This window comes from Mustela nivalis (assembly GCF_964662115.1).
Source record: "Mustela nivalis genome assembly, chromosome: 1".
Classification (NCBI taxonomy): domain Eukaryota; kingdom Metazoa; phylum Chordata; class Mammalia; order Carnivora; family Mustelidae; genus Mustela; species Mustela nivalis.
Genome location: NC_139020.1, coordinates 94904993 through 94926070, shown reverse-complemented (window position 1 = coordinate 94926070; position 21078 = coordinate 94904993). Strand labels below are relative to the sequence as shown.

At 39.1% G+C, this 21078-nt stretch overlaps 1 protein-coding gene across 8 annotated transcripts in view; it reads right to left on the bottom strand.

The window, feature by feature from the left end:
* The window catches only part of NLGN1 (neuroligin 1), an 837951-nt gene that overhangs the window by 815295 nt on the left and 1578 nt on the right, over nucleotides 1-21078 (bottom strand). For 7 of the 8 annotated variants that reach the window (XM_082688951.1, XM_082688954.1, XM_082688956.1 and 4 more), the window contains exon 1: nucleotides 20635-20985. The exons of the other annotated variant lie outside the window; for it this stretch is intronic. The gene's annotated coding sequence lies outside the window, so the exon portion shown is untranslated. Of the gene's footprint in view, nucleotides 1-20634; nucleotides 20986-21078 lie in introns of those variants that run through there. 8 annotated transcript variants of the gene reach the window in all.

Sequence of the window (21078 nt, the reverse complement as noted above, 5' to 3'; positions counted from 1 at the left end):
AGAGAATCCCATCTTGAGGTCTAAATTCTTTATCTTATATGAATATTAGGGAATAAGAATATATGAGAAGAAGAACAAAATAAAAGTAAAATGGTGAAGTATGAAAAAAAAAATCTGGTGAAAGAAATAGTAGAGCGAAAAATAAATGCAAAGATAAATAGAAAAAGTATTTACAAAGACTTATCAACAAAGATTTATGCCCACAACATGAAAATTAATGATTTAAGATCTGGATCATGGAAAAAAATGTACAGGGGAATAAGAATAAAAGATAAAGTGTAGAAGTCACATCATCTGAAATAAATAGCCTATCTAAAAGCTGGTAAAGGGTGCCTGTGTGGCTCAGTCAGTTACACGTCTGCCGTCTGCATTCTGCTCCAATCATGATCTCAGGGATCAAGCCCTGCATCGGGCTCTCTACTTAGTGGAGAGTCGGCTTCTCCCTCTCCCACTCCCTCTGTATTCTTTCTCTCTCCCTCTCTTGCTCTCGCAAATAAATAAAATCTTTTAAAAAAAAAAATACTGGTAAAATGTATCACAAACTTTCTGGGAAAATGAGTCAATTATCTGTCCGTGAAAAGCAGGATTAAGAATGAAAAGCTGTGGGAAGAAACAAAGAAAGAAAGAAAAAGAAAGAAATAAAGGAAGGAAGGAAGGAAGGAAGGCAATGAATCTTTATTGACCCCACCCTCTACCAACATATTGCACACTTAGCAATATATTGATGCTCAAAGAGGTTAGTTAAATGACACCGTAAAATGGCCAGAAACAAGAGACTGGTTCAGAAACCATTTCTGTCTGATTCTAAAGCTCACCTTATGCAGTTCAAAAAGGAATACCCTTTCTCTGCCATAGGTCAAAGCAAAACATTTTGGAGCCAACTGCCAAAGACAACTGGAATTAAAAAAACAAACAAACAAACAAACAAAAAAAAAAAACCACCACTATCCTACCATACTACATACAGATCTAGATATAGCCATGCTTTTACTTATCTTAATATCCCATTCCAGGACCCCAATAACTGGTAAACTCCTACTCTTCTTTAGAGACTGAATTCAGGTGCCCCTCCCTGTCACATTATCACTTACCATCACCTGCACTTATCAAATACCACATTTACTACCCTGTCTATGCAAACCCACCAGCAGAGGTTGAAAAAAGTCTTCCGGTGGCATGGCAACAAACCAGTGGGGGAGGCATCGGAGTGGTCCAACAGTCTTTCAAACATTTACTGAGAACCCACGAGGGCTAAGCTCTCAATCTGCTTGATACTTGGAATACAGAGCAAAAACCCACAAGTCCTCCTGTCTTAGTCTATTCAGGCTATTATAACAAAATACCACAGACTGGGTAGTTTAAAAACAACAGAAATTTCTCAGTCTGGAGGCTGGAAATCTGAAATCAGTGTGCCAGATTGATTCGGTGAGGGCCCTCTTCCTCGTCACAGACTTCTCCTTGTATCCTCACCTGGAGGAAGGTGCAAGGGAGCTCTCTGGGTACTCATAAAGTCACTACTCCCATTCCTGGGGGGTCCACCTTCATGACCTAGTCATTTCCCAAAGAACCCATTCCCTAATACCATCACACTGGGATTTTGACATACAAATGTGGGGGTGGGGAGACACAAACATTTGGACCACAATGCCTCCCTTTCATGGAGCCTGGATAGAGGGACAGAAACAGATGACAATGGGCTGCAAAAGCTCAGAGTGACATTTGGGAGTGCAGCCTTGGGCATGGCACAGAGCTGGGAAGAAATCAAAGCCAATAAAATATCCAGTGCTAGGGCAGACGTGGTAACAGGAAAGTTTGAAGTGTGTATCATCACAAAGATGAAGAGTTAGCTTGAAGGAGTGCTGAGAGCAGGTAGTGGGACCTCAGTCTCTCAGGTAAGACCCAAGGGCACATGCCCTGTCAAAGTATCTACTTACAAGGAACCCAGCAGATATCCATTCACCAACTGAGAAGAGCAAAATAAGAATGCAGCCTCAGAAGCCAACCAAAAGTCAAGTTATCCCTAACTTGTGGTATCCCCAAATTCTAGAGCTCTTTATGAACATGACCTTGCACTGTCAGAGAGTAAGGTGGGATTTTACTATTAGCTATAGCTCTAGCTACTGCTCCACTTACATTAGCTTTGGGAAATAACCCTGGAGGCTGGGAATTAGGAGCAGTCAACAAAGATCAGGGTAAAAAACAAATTTTGCATTCATTACACTTCTAAGTATTTGCTTGCAAACCTGTCAGAGTCATGAGCAGCCATAAGAAAAAAAAAAAAATTAACTGGCAAACAATTATAGGTATTCAAATTGTATCAATAATACTTACAATGGTCCTTGAAAGAAAATTATCTATGCTAATAATAAAGGAAAAAAGAGAAAGGATGGGCAAAATGTGGACAGGGCCAAGTAGAGAAAAGAAAAGAAAAAGACAAAAGAAAAATTAAAAGTAGATAATAGCAGAGAGTAGAAGTAGAAATACAAAGAGAAAAAAGAAACACTCCTTGCCCTTCTCTTCTGTAAAGCATCTGTGAACTACTGGATTTTGTTGCTTCACAGCGTTAGTAAACATGGTTGGGGCCATAGCATGGAGAAGAGGTGCTCTCAGGATTCCTTCATTATGGTCAAACAGATGTGCATTCACCTTCCTCTTGACCATGTGACACAAGAGATGAGGGCTAAAGGCTGCAGCAATCCACCAAACTAGATAGATAATAGATAGACCCCAACAATGCAATGCTAAATTCTGGGAAACCAAATCATCCAATTGAAAAAATAATAATAATAATGTACTTCTTATGCATCATTAGCTGTAAAATATACAGATTTCTGTCTTTCAATATTTCAAACCTAAATAAATTAGATAAGTTTCTTAGATAAATTGATGTGAATGTGTTATAAAATACAGTGCTTGGACTACTGGATTCCCTTCTGTGAAGTTCATGGGTTTATTATTTCTAAGATAAGTAAATTCAGTAGCATCAACCACAAAAATCACACCTAGTAATAGCTAATATTTATTTTATTTATGCACCCTCATGTGTCAGATTCTGTACCAAGCACTGTAAGTACATTCTCCTTTACTATTCATTACTTTCCAGTATACCCAAACGAAGAGCTATCCTTATCTTCCTTTATAAATAAGGAAACGGAGGCATAGAGAGGCTAAATAATTTGATGGTAAAGCTGGGACTCATATAATGGGCTCCACTTACTGAAAGACCTCTGCTCTGACTCCCTCCACTTCTTGATTCCTCTATAGGACGGTGGTCCCTTCTGTTCTGCCATATTCAACAGCACCCTATTTTCATATAGAATTTTATAGTACATAAAATCCCTCTTCAGATTCCAACTCTAACTTATTTGATTCAACTATGCTATGAAACAGGCAAGTTTTGCTGTCTTTCCCATTTTATAAGTAAAAACACTGAGACTGACCCAGGTTAAGCAGCTTCCACCAATCGTCAACTGAATACATGACAAAGTAAGAATTTATATGTACATCATTCAACTTCAAGTCCTGTGTACTATCCCCCACATCAAGTTCTTTTTCATCCTTCTTCCAGAAACAAGCAAGATTTGTCTTCATACTGCTAAATTACTTGTTGAGGACTAAAAAAACATAAGAATCAGAGAAAGAGATATAATGCCTGCCAATGGCCTTAAATAATCACCCCTCCCACCGCTGCCATCTCCTTAGATTTAAATCACAATCCCTGTATAATAGGGAGCTATAAATTTGCCTATTTTGCAGTTGACAAAAGAGGTTTCACTGAAAGCACTGCTTGAAGGTCCAGAATTTAACCATACACCATTGAGTTATTCTAATTATTTGGAGAACATTAAATCTAAGTATTTGAAATCACCATTTAATTGCAATTAGCTTGAAAAACAAATGTGGTTCTCAAGGTGCTCCAAATGTTCTGACTTTGCTTGATAAACATCGAATCAAAGACCAAGGAAAAGTTTTGTTCACTTTGCAGTTTCCTCCTTCCCTGCTCTTCTTCTGCACCTTGAGATCTTATTTTTTAGGGGTTCCAGGTGGACTTTTTGGTAGAGCTTTTTACATGCTGGGCTTAGGGCCTCTCCACTGCTCTGTCCCTGGATCCATTCCCACAGCCGACTGATTCTCATTGTTTATCTTTTCAGGTCCTACACCTTCAGCCTTCTCAACACCGTTCATTTCACTTTTTGTGGTCCTGCTTCAACTACTCTGACTTCAATGTGAGATGTTGCTCCCTAAATCTTCTTTCCTTATTCCCCCTAAAGACACTAATGTTCAGGTCTTTTTCCCTTCAAGGATTTTACTCTTAATCACAAGAGGAAAATAAAGAGGGGAAGAGAGAACTAATCATGGAGAAGTTACACAATACACAATGCTCTTCTAATTTCTTATCAGAAGGTTCTGATTTCCTTTGAGGTGGCAAACGAAGCCCCCGTGTGTCTTCTGCTACCCAAAATTTAGTGGTAATTCTGGGAAGATAACAAAGAAAGGACCACTGATGTCCTTAAATTCACTGGTGTCCTAGCTGCCTGGGGATTGCTCCTATTCTACTCCAATCGAAGTATACCCACTTAATCATTCCTGGGCAGGGGACTAGACCTTCTACTTATCCTGTCCCCTGCCCTTCCCTAGCTTCTTCAGTACTACCAATAAGAGTACTCCTAAAGACTGAATATTTGTGGGTCTCCCACCCCAATTCATATGTTGAAACCTAATCCCTAATGTGATGATATTTGGAAGTGGAAAACTGTGAGGCGATTAGGTCAAGAGGGTGGAGCCCTCATGAATGAAATTAGTGCCTTTCTTCAAGAGACCACAGAGAGGTCTCGCCCTCTTTCTGTCACGTAAGGACACAGAAGAAGATGGCTGTCTATGAACCAGGAAGTAGGCTCTCCCCAGACACCAAATCTGCTAATACCTTGATTTTGGGCTCACAGCCTCCAGAAGTATGAGGGAAAAAATATGTTGTTTCGGTTGCCCCCTCTGTGGTATTTTTGTTACAGCAGCCCAAATGAACTAAGAGGAGTAGCATATACATGTCTTTTCTCACACTCAAGTCAATCTTCAGGCACTTAAGCCAGTGATATGGCTACGATGTTGCTGCCAGACACAGCTTGGGGCCAACAGCATGAGAATAACCATTTCGGGTCCTACTGCCCCTCTCCTCTGTCAAATCCCAATGCAAACGAAGTATGGATATGCCACTGAAGCACTTGGGGGACACCTTCTCTGTGCAAAGCTCACGTGGACCCCTTCATGCCTTTGATGGTGGCCTGTTACACCACTACCAACTACCACTACTGCCTCCTCCCTCATCTTCTTCCCTGAGAGAACAGGTATTTTTCTATCTTCTTGCCCATGGGGTGGGCAGATCGACTGATATCTTTAAGTACAGAGCTCCCAATTGACCCACTGTCCCACACAGCACTTCTCTAGACATCTGGGGACCAGGGCTCCCTGAGGAAGTGACAATCAATGCGTGCCAGACTCCTAGCAGTTGGCAAAATTCCTGTGGATCCCTTTCTCAGTATTGATACCTCTTTCTGCACTGAGAAGTACTATTTCAAAAAAATTAAAACAGATGCATGGATGGAGGAATAAATTGACAGAAAGAAAGACAGATAAAACAACCAAAAAATAAACAATATATGCTCCTTTGCCTCATGAGGCATATTTGTATACCTGAAGTCCCATAGGCAGGACATTTGGTCAGTTACTCTGCATGCCCCTTACTCCCCTCCCACAACCACTTTTCTCACAAATAGATTAGATACAGGCAGTTTGTCAGGGGAGCAGTTTGGCTGGGTGGCAATGCAGGAAAAGAATGAAGGACTGTTATAAAGAAAGAAAGATAAATACTGCCTGAATCAAGCGCAACCAATCTTCACTCTCATTTTCTCCTTCCCATCTGTAGCACAAACCACAAATAATCAAGTAGTTTCTGGAAGAGAACGACTGTTACATGGACAGGAACCTAAAAAAGCATTCTTTGCCAACATTATGCACTGCAGACTTTATTGTAATCAGGTCAATGAAGTGCCATTACATGAGCCAGTGGAGATCATTTTATTTTACAGAACTTCTTTCTTGTGATTGTGTTTTACCTGATTCTATCACAGCTAGGAGACTGAGGAGTATTAAGAATAAAGCCCTTTTGTTTAAGGAACTATAGCAATATGGCCTTTCCAATGTTTTTATGATTTAAGATAGAACTAGTAAAGATAAAACAACTGAAGACCTAGAAACCTCCCTTCCAAAAACAGACAGTTGGAATCAATACATTTCCCTGAAATATTCTGTGGGAGTGGTAATTAGGAGAGTATCCCTAGGATTCTATGCATTTGACTGCTCCTTCATGAAAAAGGCCAGTGTGCTAACGAAGACATGTGCCTATTTTCTATAGGTGTTACTGATTTTCTCTTTCCTGCAAGGAGATCTAAAGACAAGCTTACCTCATGTCTCTACAGCAATGTTTTTTCTACTGTTCTGCACAATACTAGTGTGATTACGTAAGTGTGTGTGTGCATGTGTGTGTGTAACAGAGACAGAGAGAAGGGAAAGAGAGAATGTGTTTGAGCACTGGCACATGCATCTAAAGAGTTTTATTCATTTTTATTTTTGGTAGCATCATTTACATTATAAAAACAATAAACTGGCATAAGTTTCAAACACACAAACTTGCTAATAGTATTCTGCAAAGGGACAATGACAGGATCAGAGAAAATACCTCTTGCTCCAAACACAATTTTACATTTTGAAATATGATTTACTTTCTGGATTGCAGCCAGGCAATTACCATCCACAAATATTTCTAGTGGGAGAAATGAAGTGGTTGCTACTAGTCCCATAATTTGGAATTGTTGCTAACAGATTTTACATATCATCAACTTCTCTGCCGTTCTTTTTTAGAAAACACAATAAAAATCTTAATATTGCTGCATTTCAACCCTTATTGTTAGCTTTGCGGATGCTTGAGACAAAGCTGTGTAAGTGGCTCCCTCTGGTGCTGCTACTAGTATTAGTTGTTTTGTTTTGTTTTGTTTTATTCACCATCATAGATGTAAAGCAGATTAGCTGGGAAAGGTAAGGAGAATCCCTCAGGGCCTGCATTACTAGAAATGTCTCTTGGGATACAATTCCACTTGGAATAAAATTAGATGAAAGGTGACATCTTTCATGATACAAGAATAGATACAATATCTTCCTTGGCCTTTTTTCTTCATTTCATATATGCCCAAGGAAACTGTAAAAGGTAAAAGAAAAGTCATATTCACTAAAACCCTGGCCAAAGAAACTAACTAAGAAACTACTTAAATAATGCTCTAAGAAGCTATTTAAGTACTTCTAATGGACCTCTGAGTCCATCAGTTACCAGCCCCAAACTTCACTTTAACCTATGGCCTGCATAGCAGTGACTAGAGCAAATGTGAAGTCATAAAACGTGTGTTGCAAGAGGCAACCAAAGGCTCCAGAACAGCATTTCTGAATGGCCTTGGAGAAGCAGCAGGCAAAATCCCCTTCTGTGGCTGGGATCCACAGTTGTCTCCAATGACCACTCTTGCCAATATGTAGTCCTGCCCAAAGACAGCAGTGTTTGAAATCTAGGCTCCTGGGTCAGTCACCAGTTAGAGGCACAGGGATTATTTAAGGGACTCTGCAGGCACTCCCGTGTCGATCTTGTCCTCCTTTCTGCCCAGGAGGCAGCACATCCTCCCTGATCTATTTCTCTAAAACACAGCGTATCCCCTACTGCCAGCCAGAATGTTAATGCATTATCACTCTGTACACTGAGAAAACAAGTGACCATATGTAGCCTATGCCAGCGGAGCTGTAACTGTGAAGAACAATGGCTCTGAGTCAACAACAGAATTAAACTACTCCCTCTTATGAAGCTCTTCTGAATATTTTAAGTGTTGCCTTGAAAGTGTGGGATTATGTGCAAGCATAAACATTAGCTTAATGCAATTTTTTGGTTCGGAATATGCCAGAGTTTAAAAATCAGAATTGGAAGGCAGAATATAACTTTGGTATAAATTTAATTTTTTTCATGTGTGATTAAAACATGATTGAAGAGGCATACTTTATGTATAATTAAAGTTGCTTTGTAATTAAGAGATTTAAGCATGTATAGAAAATGATACAGCTTAGTTGGGAGATTTTACAAAGGTGCCTATTAAATACTCACTCCCTAGCAGGCCTATGACTCAAATGTTTTCACATTCTAATGCTGATAGAGTCCTTGAATTTTTTTAAAGCTGCCAATTTCACCATTTCTAAATGCTTTATCCTTCTTTCCATTAGCTAAAACAGAAATGTAGAGCATTCTATACCTTAATTTCAAAAGCTAGGGGTAAGGAGCAGAGGGGAGAAAAACAAGTATCCCCAGGATCTTTGAGACAAGGCTTGCCTTATCTTTGCCTTCTTCACTGTGCCTAGCACCACGTGGCATATAGAGAGTGTGGAATAAACTGTTATTATTGAGTGAGCAGAGAATGGGTTTGTGTACATGTGCAGAGGGTTATCATGGTAACAAGAACACTCTGAGACATTTTTAATGTGCCAAGGAAAGGTACTAAATACATTACTTCATTTAATCCCACAAAGCCCTACGAGGCTGGCATTATCAACCCTATAGGACAGATACATAAAAATCAAAGAAAACTTGAAGACTACACAGAATCACACATTTTAATGTTATCTTAGCAACAAAATCACCTTTTGGGCTAAAGAGTGAGGCAGAACAAATCTGTTTGTTTTGGTTTTGTTTCTCACAACACAGTTTCTCGATCCCCCCACCCTCTCCAGGGATTGTTTCTGGTCTTCCCTATGGGACTCTAAAGCATCCTTCTGGTAAGCAATTGGTACGAACCAAGGCTTCATCTCATTGGCAATGGCCCTGGTTTAAACTAATATTCCTGGTCTTCCCCATCAATACCTTTCTGTTTTACATTTCATTCATGTTAGCTTGAGCATTGCATGGGGAAGTGAAAAATGCAGACAAACATATTCATATAAATAAATATAAAATAAATTATATATGTAAACATATTGTGTATATATATATACACACATATATATAACTGTTTTGCAAGCTTGAGTGTAGCAGATTTAAAGGATATTGCAAACGTAAAGATATCCTTTATACTGTCTGTATCTTCCTGATAAATGATTCTATGCCAGTGACTAGGCCTTCTTTCTGCCCAATAGTAGCATCACCTTACTCTCTTGTTCCTTTCAGGCTTGCATGAGACGTGGTCCTAGGAGGCCTCATGCTCCTCTGGAGTTCTAGAGAAGACAGATGGATGAGGGAATGACATTCTACACTGAATACTGGGACTATTCCCAGTGTATTTCTGACTAGCGGAGTCAAAATGCACTGATTCATGAGAAATTATGGCCATGTTTATAGAGTTCTATAGAAAATATGCTCGTGCTCTTCTGATTCACTCTCTGTTCTCCAGGTACTGGTTATTCCAGGCACTGCTTCCCAAAATGTGCTGCTGTTTTTATAAAAAGTGGATTCAAGAGTTGGGAGGGACATGTTGATTTCATGTTCAATTTAGTAGAAACAGAGGAATATATCTAGCTTGAATTTGCACTTCTTAGGCCATAGAAATGTTAAAATTTTTTAAGTAATGATGAGGATGATCACTAGGTGTGAAAGGACAAGTTAGCACCAACTAGAGCCTCTATCCCTTAAGCAAATGGGACATTTTCATTATAAATGTCCTGTAATCAGCAGTTCTGAAAGGACTGACTAGAGCACTATAGTGGAGAGGAAAGATGTTTTGGACGGCAGAGCATTCCTAGTATGTTTTGGGTAGAGGCAACCCAGGTTAGGAAATAGTTTCTGGGCAGGCTATGGAAAAAAGAATCTCCTTGCTTAATGATAATCAATCATGACCTCAAATTGATTTAGTATTAATCAGTTATATTAATAGACATATACTCAGAACGTTATAGTTTCCATTTCAAATCATTTAATTTACTCTCTGATAAAACTGAGTTTCTTCTTATGTGAATAATATGAACCAATTTTTCTGAGAAACTGCTCCTCTCAGGGTAAATATATAATTGACATTTCTGATTTGCAGAAGTCCTAAGTCAAACTACTAAGCACAGATTAAGATGTATCTTCTCAGTAAATACCTTTCTTTTCTATAATAGTACTTTTTAATGTGGATTGTCTTATTTACTTATTTATTTTACTTTTGAAAAATTCTTAAATGATCAATTACCTCTGCTACATGTCCTATTCTTAATTTTTATTGCTTTCTTTCAAGCAATGCTTTCTCCATGTGTTCATATCCTTATCTCTTTTTCACTAAAACACCCTTCTTTATAGCTTCTGTCAATTATCTCCCTGGATATCTAAACTAATAATTCTATAATCACAGAAAAAATTATATATAATGTTGATATATGTATCAATGTCCTGTGTGTAAATTTGATGCATCAAGGCATTACATGAGGACTGGGATGTTTGGGTCCAAATTCAAGCATTGTATAAGCCTAGCAAGACATTTCTTATCCTGGCCTACTTTGTCACTTGCAAAGTGAGGAGGCTGCCCTATCGTTGTCAAAAAAAAACATTTTGGCCCTTTCAACCTCTCCACTGGAAATACTATCAAATATTTTTTTATTTTTATTTTTTTAAGATTTTGTTTATTTATTTGACAGAGAGATCACAAGTAGGCAGAGAAGCAGGCAAAGAGAGAGAGGAGGAAACAGGCTCCCTGCTAAGCAGAGAGCCCAATGCGGGGCTCGATCCCAGGACCCTGGGATCATGACCCGAGCCGAAGACAGAGGCTTTAACCCACTGAGCCACCCAGGCACCCCTGGATATTTATTTAAACATTTTAAAAAGGAATTATTCCTTTTTACAACATATTTCACATATTATCTGGGGTCAAAAATTATGATTTTCCCCTTCAGTCATAAAACAGTGATGGCAATGTGAATATAATCTCAAAACCCTATTTAATGATCTAAGATTCTAAACCATTAAACCATATTCTCTGTCTTAAATGCTAGTATCATGGATATTTTTCTTTTCTTTAAAGATTCATTTATTTATTTTAGAGAGAGATAGAAAATGGGTTGGGGGAGGGGCAGAGGGAGAGAGAGAGAATCTCAGGCAGACTCCCCGCTGAGCCGGGGGTCTGAGGCAGAACTGGATCCCAGGACACCAAGATCACAACCTGAGCTGAAACCAAGAGTTAGATGCTAAACCCACTGAGCCACCCAGGCGCCCTTGGATATTTTTCTAATATACAAAGCAGCCTAAAAAGAGGATTAAAATAATTAAATTAAATTCAATAAAAATCTACTTACTTGCAGCAATGCTATGCATTCTATACTTTAATTATATTAAAGAGGAGCTAGCTTAGAGAATTCTAGTCAAAAGAAAAGGTTTTCTTCATGCTCTAAAAACCTCACTTTTATGGCAAAATAGGTAGGTGAGAGGCAATGGTGTTTTCTTTGTGGGGACTATACTACAATGAGAGAAAGCAGAGTGACATACCTCTGGAGAGCTTGTTATTCATCAGAAAGTAAGTACCCAGCTTTCTGGCCACTTAAGAGCAGTGGCAATTTTCAAATACAATACAGAGAAGAAACACTGTTGTCTGTGGAACTGCACAGTAAGAACTGTCAAGATATATCCACAAATAGTAGCATCTGACTGATGTAACCCAAGACTCCTCTTCCTTTTATTCATATTTTTTAATCAGTGGTATGTAGTTGAGTAATGATAAAACAAAAAAAGGAAACTTCATTTTTACCTGCCAATTTTCTCTTGCTTTTTACTGATGACTCTCTTTTTAAGCAGAACATTTATATATAGTGATAGTTAATTCCTTGCTTAAGTTTTCTTTGTTCCTGATGGAAAATGCATTTTCTCCTTGCCTCATCCCACTTTTGCATTCTTGATTTGGCTTTAATTTATTCAGTAATCTTTCTCATCCAGTATATTTGAGAAGGGTCCTAAATCCTCACTGCTCTACTGTACCCTCTGCACTGCTTACAGCTGTTTCAGAGAACAAATAAGATATGCAGGGGTAAACCCCCCAAAACCGTAAACTCTTAAAGCTATGCAATAAATCTTAAAGTTACACAATATCTAATATATATATTATAGTTTAAAATAACACCTATCATTCCATGTTTATACAATACCAGCTTAAATATATAATAGTATTACGAACATTCATCATTACTGATTATCTTTACCCCAAACAGTTCTAAGAGCCAAAAGACACATTTAACTTCAATTAGTCTAACTGTACATTTTAAACATGGAATCTGAGGCCCAGAGAGATTAAATGAATTATAGGAAGGGATAGTTATTAGAAGAATCTCCTCTATAAACACAGGTCCCTGGATTCCTAGTCTTGTGCTTCTTCATGCTACCATTACCTATTTGGAAGACCAGCTATGTCTTATATGTTACAAACTGGGAGGCTAAGTGGAGAATAAGAAGGGACAGAATTAGATTCTAATCATACTGTCTAAGAATTATGTAGCAATCTCTCATATCCAAATGTTTAGAGATTAATTAAATAGTTGGTTAATTAATAATCATTACTGCATTAGCTCGCTTAAAAAATGAGGACACATGTATCATTAAACTTGCCACATTTCATTGATTTTGACACATTTTTTTTTTAACCTTTAACATCTTTGAAATCAGGATGTATTTTATAATTCCTACAGCCAAGCAGTAGTGGAGGCATAGCTGCCATTGACTTTTTTTTTTTTAAGATTTTATTTATTTATTTGACAGAGAGAGATCACAAGTAGGCAGAGAGGCAGGCAGAGAGAGTGAGAGGGAAGCGGCTCTCTGCTGAGCAGAGAACCCGATGCGGCACTCGATCCCAGGACCCTGAGATCATGATCCGAGCCGAAGGCAGCGGCTTAACCCACCAAGCCACCCAGGCACCCCTGCCATTGACTTTTGTATGTAAAAATTCGTTGTGTTCCTCTTGCCATAACCAGACAACCATGTTCATGACATTTCCAGACAATTTAAGAAAGAAATATAAGATGGTCATCTGAAAATTCTCAATTGTCACCTTCCAGTAATATCAACAAAACACCAGCATCAAACCTTTCAGAAGGTATCAGTTGCTTGGAATGAAATGCTGAACACAATCATGGAGCACTCTGAAAAAATGACATATCACCAACGCACAGAGACTACTGTCAGGAAAAACATGGATATTGATGGCTCTGAGTCAGAAAAAAATGATTCAGAAGAGCGAGAATCTAAATAGAACAAAGTTTTTTGCATTCTTAAACCAATGTATTTATTCCTATTACACTTTTTATATATGTACGAGATTGATAGAGTATAAAAATATACATCTAGTTAAGTCTAGGTTGCAAAGGTGTACGTAAAATAAGTAAAGTACATAAAATAAGGCTCTGCCCTGTAACCAGTTGTTCCTTACTTTTGATGAAACATGGTGTATTTGGCATATAGTTAACCATTTTATTCCCTGAGAGAAGCTTTAGGAACTTGCAATATCTTGGGTCAATGCTGTGAACCAAAATTATTTCACAGTGGATGTCGAAGGCTGAGATAATGCCCAGGTCTAGAGGAGAGAAGGTTAGACAGACAAAATGTTTATTTAGAAAACATGCTCTCCCAGTGGTCTTCCCTTGATAAAAGAGTGCCCACTAAAACGTGGGTCTACTTAACACCAAATTTCACTACATTTTCACTTTCAAACATACCTTCTATTAAAACAAAAAGGAGAAGCATCTGTTTCTGACCCTAAACACAGATGGAGTTACTAATTATCATTTTAAGTTTGATTCAAATATTCGTTCCCCTCGAGGTGAGCAGCCCAGATCAGTGGTGGGTGCGGTGGTGAAAGGGCTTCGGGCATGGAGCCCAAAAATAGAGCACTGGCAACAGAAAGATGAGAAGCTGGAAATGCATTATAAAATGCTCATGGTTAACCATGAGCCAATGTCCATCAGGAAGTTTGCTTTGAAACAAAGACAGATCAAATCCATTCTTTGCTAGCTCACGGTTGTTCTACATGGTGGCTTTGGTATTAAAGCTTATTTGTCCATTTATATTGGGGAGGAAGTTATTGGGTGGGAAGGAGGTTATAAAAATTCTTAGGCTACAGAGGAAGAAAAAAGTTGAAAAACAATTTCTATCTGATCACAAAGTAAAATATGTGTAATGAATTCAGCTTAATTATACTTTTTCCACCTTCCCTGCCTTAGTTTACTGTCAATCTGTGAACTACAATGTTTATCTCTATCAAAATGATTCAAACACTCCTGGTATCTCCTTTTCCTAAAATCCTATTGCATGTGTTAATGGGGGTATAATTCAGCAGTTTATTGCACACAATATTGCCTAATTTCTGAACATATATTCATTCAGGAACAAGACATTTATTGAGTGATGCAAGACAGCATTTGTTTGTACATGCATATATACTTATATATTCTTCCTCCTTCCAGAAACAATTCGAAGCACAAATTATTTATGATTAAAAAAACCCCAAATACAATAAAATCTTAGAGCAAAGCTTAAGTTAAAAACATAAATTCAAATAATGAGGCAGGGTAAAAGGAGATAGTTAAGAACCTCTTTTCACTTGAACACAAAATTGGCTCTGTGCTTCCATGAAGTCAGACAAAAGAACGAAAATAAAGCTTTCCTTGTTTAAAAAAAAAAAAAAGAATCATAATGTTCAATGAGAGAGACACTCACTGGCATGTGAACTGAAAACCCTCCCTAGGCCCTCCAAGTAAACAGTTATCAAAAGCAGTGAGGTCATTTTAATTTGGGCATAACTAATATCAAATCTTTCAAGAGTGTAACTGGCAAAAAGAGTTCAGTCATTTCCCACATTATTCCTGGATTATAAGATCATGTGACAAACACAAATAATCTATTCAGTAAAGAGGAAATGTTCCAGTTTAACTATGGTTATTTTATATAATATAGGTATAAGTTGAGAAGGAAGGGTTTAGGATCTGGACATGTAATGTAGCATAATTTAGTGTTTGTAATTCTTCTACCCAGGGCCCATTCCTACATTTTTCTGATTCTCCAGGTAGTATTTTTCTCTTAAACCTCTGGAACATCATGAAAGGAATCAATCTGTATCAGAAACATGCAGCCTGACATGTACGTCCATGGATTCAAAGACTATTTAATGTGTGTATATGTTTTCTAATATAGACCTTTCATTTTATAAGAAACTTAAGAAAGACAGAACATGATGTGTATGGAACACCCTAATAGGTACCCTACGTTACAGCTATTGCTTCCTTCCTCCCAATTAACAAAAGCTCTGATTTTAACTATGACTTTGCCATATCCATAGGGAAAGAAGACCTCTTCTCCAGCCCTAGGGGAAGGACCATATCGATTATGTAATACATTATCTCTTTGCCAACGATTCATTTAAGAGTGGGATGTGTCACAGTTTTAGTCAATCAGGCATAAAAGGAAGTCTACTGAAACCTTCTAGAAAACTTTTTCTTCTCATTTCCATAAGAAGACTGACACTCTTTGCTTTGAGTGGGACTATTTGGCTCTGTGGTAACCATATTGTTTATCTTCTTTCCAAGATAGAGAGCCAAGAGAATACTGGCAAGGTTGTCTTCCAGCCCTGACATCTTTGAACTCCTGAGTTAGCTAACCCTGGACCAACATACCTCTAGAATCTCTGTTTTTATGAGAAACAAGTCACAACTGTTAAAGCCTTAAAAGTATTGTTACTTGAGGGCAAAAGTTTCTTAACGGACACCATATTTTATATTTCTATATTCTACAAACATCTGAGCAAAAGTTGGCATTTGACAGAATCATAGAGAATGAATGACAAAGGTAAGAAGCAGGAAAATAATATAATCAATCGGCAAGATTACTGGCCATACAGCAATGTTGATATATCTTTGTAAGATAGACTTCTTCTCGATAATGACATCCAGTAGTACTTCTCTACCACAGTGAGTAATCTAATTCGTAAAGATTCGTTTATTTATTTTACTTTTTGTTTTTTTTTTTTATGAAGGCAGACTGCCACATGCAGCGCCTCATTTGGATGTGTCTGGAGTCCCGGAACCGTGACTACCCTATGTTCTTCTACAAATGGACCCTGAGAGCTTGTTTGGAGGTTCTAGCAGAGGACCCAGCTACTCATGTACCCTTGACCAAAGAATGGTCCTCCCCTCTATTGGGGAAGGTCGTCCTCTTTGACCCAGTGCCCAGCTTTGAGAGGGACACACATGGAGTGGTGAGGGAGGAAGGGAACACCCGCCTAGCCAGCCAGATCAACCAAATCAACCCTGGTGATCAATGGGGTGACAGAAGTCACAGTAAGATCGCCCTCACATCCACTGTTAATTTATTTTAGCGGCAATGCACACATACGAGCAAGCAGGGGGAGGAGCAGAGGGAGAGGATGAAAATCTCAAGCAGACTCCTTGCTGAGCACAGGGCCTGACACAGGGCTGGATCTCATAATCCTGAGATCATGACCTGAACCCAAATCAGGACAGATGCTTAACCAACTGGGCCGCCCAGGTGTCCCTTGAGCAATCTAATTTAAAGTTACTATGGTCCATGCTAACACATCTGTACAAGAAATCATTATTTTACCTAATGCCATCACTAGCATGTGCTTTATAAATACAAACATTAGAAAGGAGTATTAAAACACTAGATGTGCATTTTTGTCTTCTTTGACAACACTTCTCATTATTGACCACTACCTAATTTATAAATAAGAATAGCAAATGTTATTGCTTTCTTCAGTAGAGTGAAGGAAATGAGGTGTCATTATACACACACACACACACACACACACACACTTACCACACACCCCTTAGGAAGAGCAAGATGCCTCCATTCTGCCCAGTTATTTTCCAACTAAAATATCACTAGAGGGAAAAAGCACAATATTATCCAAGTCATTTTGTTAAACTTTAGCACGTGAAAAATTAGATCTACCCTCTTTTATGAGTTTGCTTTCCTTTTTTTGCTTTTTCTCCTTCCTAAAATCTTTAGGTGAATTTTACATATTCATTTATTCTGTGGCAGTGCTAAACACCTCTAGTTTCTAACTGCAAATCCACTTCCCCTTCTTTTTTCAGATTCTGATTTTCTCCAAGGTCGTGCTATGCCACACTAAAAATGTATTTTCCAACCTCTCATGTACCTAGAAGTAGCCATCTGACACAGTTCTGGCAGTAACATGAGAAGGGAAGTCTACAGGGAGAATGTCCACCTCACAAAAAAAAAAAAAGAAACCAAGCTCAAGGAGAAGGCTTGTTTGGCCTTTTCCTCTCCTTTTTCTTTCTTGCTTTCTTTCTTTTTCTTTTTAGACAATCACACAGAGAGTCTTCTACCATTTATAAGCAAAAAACCAAACAGATCCTCACTACCATTGCAAAAAGAAGGAGGAAACAAGGAATTGTCTTGCTCTGAATCATTGCCAGTCCAAGATTTTACTTCTGAGAGCATCTGGCAATGTCTGAAATATTCTTAGTTCTCATCATAACTGGATAGGTAGGGTGTGCTACTGGCATGAGTAGAAGCCAGAGACACTACTAAGCATACTAAAATGAACAAGATAATCCTCCAAAAGACAAAAACTTACCTGGCCCAAATGACAATAGTGCCAGTTAAAAAATTCTGACCCTATCTTTCTTTGGGCCTAAAAAGCAGACAAGATGTCAGAAGCACAGCAAGATTTTATGACCATAACAAAAAAAGTACCAAGATGAAGAAAGAACTCTAATTCTCTTCCTGAGTCTTTATTATGTGAGATAAATAAACCCTTGTCTGCTTAAACCACTGTTAGCCAGGTTTTCTGCTGCCTCACAGCCAACTGTATTTCTAAATAATACGTTTATCATTCATTTATGGTCTACTTTATGCTCAGACATGGGGCAAAACATTCTGAATAAAGTGATAAATCGGGCATGGTATTTTATCTCTGGGAATTTACTATCCACTGAGGAAGCCAAGCACCACGAAGTGTAAAAGGTGGCCTACTCCTGGTGGAGAAATAATGTGTTGTAGGAGCTCAGAGTAAGGATACAGGAATGAAGCAGGATGGTGGAGGAAAGACCACTCTAAGGAGATAAAATGTTCTGTCCTACAGTTGGCGGGGCGGTGGGTGGGGGGGGGCAGAAGGAAGCATAAAATAGCATGTAGTATTGGGGAAAATAACAAGTAAGAGTCTTGAGAATGGAATAAAGAGTAAAAGTGGGGAGGAGTTCTAGATGGAAGGTATTTTAATCTAAAAAGTAAGGGGCAGTAAATTGTACAAAGAATTGAAAGCCATCTGCATCCAGGACATTACCATCCAAGCTGTATTAGTCATTGTTAACAAAATATCAGCAAGACCTGCGTTTTAGGAAAAGAATTAGTTTGGTGAACTACACATGGGTGATTCCATTTAAAAACAATTCAAATATAACTGAGGAATCCTATCTTCCTATTTATAATCTAGTAAGATGGAAACAGACATCAAACTTCACAATACTTTAATAACGTGACAAAAGTGTACTGTTGAACTGTTGTGTTTTCAAATCTTCCTGCTAATTCCGATTGTGTTTTGCTTATAAAAACTACAAAGTAGTATTTGTTAGGTAATTCATAAAATAATTCCTTTGTGCAAAAATATAGAACGGGATTCTAGAAATAAACGATGGCTATATTTTGCTAAAAACGTTCAAAATTATTTGTTTCAACACATGGAAACCCAGGGAGGCATTTGTCAATCATACCTAAATCTGTATTAATATCACCCCACAGAAAGCTGTCAAAAACATTAAAACTTATAAGGAAGAAAAATGTTTTAACTCAGAGAGCTTAGATTTCTATCTATACTCTCTAGTTATAGCTATTTAATTATCCTGTTAAGAAAAAAATCTTAACTAATTTAAGGAAATTTGAAGGAATATATAGTCCCTGCATAATAATGTGGAAATAATAAAGTGGAAAAAAATATGAAAAGTTCAGAGTTGGAAGAGACTCTAGAAAAGTCAGGGAAGTCACCAGCCTTTCAAAGAGTCATCAAACCTTCGAGCACTCTACGTGCAGCAAACTGAGCTCTCTGCCTACTTTCTGTGAGTATATATTCCACTGTCAATTTCAAAACAATTCGGACATTTATATTTGAAAATGTTATACCTAGACATAAAAGAGAATTTTCACAAATGAAACGCCATGGTGGTAATAGAGATAAGATTGACAGAAAGTACTCTGGGGGTGAAGGGAGGGAGACTGTGGAAAGAAGGGGGGCTAAACAAGGCTTTCTTTCCTTTACCCCACGATGCAGGAACTCTAGGATAGTCTGCTGAAAGACTGACTCCCTCAATTTCTGCTTATGTTAAGAGGATTGGAAAGACTAACTGTAGAATAGCAGGCTTACAGAAAACAGTTACTTATTTTAATCAAACCATGTAATCAGAAGGCCTGAGTAATGATTAACTTCCACTTTCTCTGTAAATCACTCAATCACTCAGCAGTGCAGGTAGCCTTAAATTCATTCTCTGCCAAGGGCACAGCAAACTTAATGTTTTTGTACTTAACATTTAATATTTTAAATATTTGCCTGGCCCTTGCTTCTGAGCTCATTTAAAAAGCTGCTAGGTTGCAACGGCTGATTGAAATGCCGAGACATTTTAAAGCTTTTACACTCAAACACATGTACCCACACCTCTCCTTAGTGGTATTTTTGTATCTATGGTCCTATTTCTAATTAAGCACAATTAATTTTTCAGGACTGCATTATGACCCTGTAATTTTCATACACAGCATAAGAATCTATTTAAGCGAAAATAATCCACTGTAGTTTCAGTATTAAAAAAAAGGAAAATGAAACTATTAAGTACTATAAAAATGCAGAGTAACAGATACAGGGTTAGCTATCTGAATTCCTGTTTCCTAAATCCTACACGTATCGCTATGGTCCTGGAAATGAAAAGGAAAGAGTAGAATACCTTTGGGGAGGCCAGCCGCTCGTAATTTAGAATAACCACAAATGAACCGAATGTTCGACACACAATTTCCCTCATCTCCACAACCCACTAACAACCTCCTCTGGAATAAATTATCCCCAACTCAAAATCTCAACCTAAATCATTTTAAATCCACTGCAAGTGGTTTGGTTTTTGTTTTTGTTGTTTTTTGTTTTTGTTTTTGTTTTTTTCATTTCTACTCACAAAGCATCGTGCTGGACAGTCAGGAGACAGGGGAGAACGTTTTTAAATGCTGGGACTACCTTGTCTTCCCGGGGGAGTTTATTGCCCAATAACGCGTTCTCTATGAGCTGCCCGTCGCGGGGGATCTAGGGAGTGACATCTCCACTTGAAGCACGCAGGTCTGAAAACCACTTCTCAGGAAATGCGGGGAAGAGCAACTTTCTTATCCCTGTCAAACTAAGAGGCGGAACCAGCCCCTAGACTAGCCGGAGGCCTGGGGAGAGCAGGAGGCTGAAGGCAGCTCCTCTGCGCTCCGCCAGGGCTCCTGGCGAGGGTTTTCTTCTGGAGGCGGCATTGTTCCTCCATCTGCTCAGCCTCCGTATTTCGCCAGCAAACCCTCCCCGCTCTTTCGTAATCTTTTCCTCATTTCTTTAGTACCTCTCTGCCGATTTCCCGGCTCTCGGTCTCTGTGGTCCCTGGGCACAGCTCTAGGCTGAAAAGCTGCAGTGACTGGGGCGCCGCTCTAAGGCGTTGGAGGCGACTGCACTGGTCCGCCCGAGCTCGGGAAGCGTGCGCGCCGCACACTCGCTTTCTCCCCTTTCTCCGCGCTGTCCGGCTCGGACGGGCTCTCCCGGCCTTTCCTCCCCCGACTACCGCTCGCTTTTCCTGCGGCGTCTCCTCACACCGGCTCCGCGCGTCGTCGGCCGCCGGGTCGTCGGCGCACTGACACGACGCCCCCCCGCCCCGCCGGCCGGGACTCGGGATTGAAGGGTCAGGACGCCGCGGGGAGGCGGGGAGGAGGAGCGAGGAGAGTCGGGGCAGGTGGGGAGCGCGGGGGCCGGGGTGGGGGGTGGGGGACGGGGGGGCGGGCAGAGGCGGGGG